General features: G+C 44.3%; 1 pseudogene; it reads right to left on the minus strand.

The window, feature by feature from the left end:
• On the minus strand, positions 1 to 95 carry LOC116548547 (annotated as a pseudogene; the record flags this gene model as incomplete).
• Positions 96 to 756: the final 661 nt, after the last annotated feature.

A 756-nucleotide genomic window follows, 5' to 3' on the forward strand; every position in this document is an offset into this window, starting at 1 on the left:
GTCATCACGGCGGGGTATTGGGGAAAGTTTTCAATGAGCAATAATCTCATCTCAGATAAAACTCATTGGCTACGATACTGCCACTGCGCAAAGCTCGCAGATTCTTTTTCAAGCAAGTGTGGTTAGAATTTACACACATGTGTAGATGCCTCTGACCATTCAATGACCTTGCTGCCTGGTGAGATGAGTCAGTATTGCAGCAACACTCCCGGAAAATAGTCTGACTAATTTTTGGATATTTTCTGGGAAAAAAATTTGGTTTAACTTTGCGTAGACCCGGGCGGAGAATACAGCACTATGGTCCACCTGTACAGGGAGATTTTGGCCTGTGCATCTGGAAAGCAGGCTCATCTGCTCACCAGGCTTCATCCAGGGCACCCTAGAATCTCCCTGTCAGAATTTGTATTCTTGCCCTGAGAACAATTCTGTGCTCGTGCTATGACTAAACACTGGTTTGGTCTTATGTGAAGTGTGATTTTCTTAATGTGACCTGCTTTTCTGAATTTGCCTACAGAAGGTCGAAAAGATCATGAGGAGGACCGGCAATACGGAGACAGCCAAAATAAACTTCTTATGAGTCAAGCGGCCCACGACCTGGGCTGCCGGCTGAAGACGGAAGGTAAGCTCTATAGGTTCACCATCACCGAAGTGCTGAAGAGTGTTCTGTGTTTTGTCTGAGAAACCGAACACTCTCTTCATCAGAATTTATTTCATTTTCCCCATACTTCCAGGCAAATAGAAATTTGTATTTTAACA

Source organism: Sapajus apella, unplaced genomic scaffold, assembly GCF_009761245.1.
Source record: "Sapajus apella isolate SASKATOON/1434 unplaced genomic scaffold, GSC_monkey_1.0 scaffold14886, whole genome shotgun sequence".
Taxonomy (NCBI): Eukaryota; Metazoa; Chordata; class Mammalia; order Primates; family Cebidae; genus Sapajus; species Sapajus apella.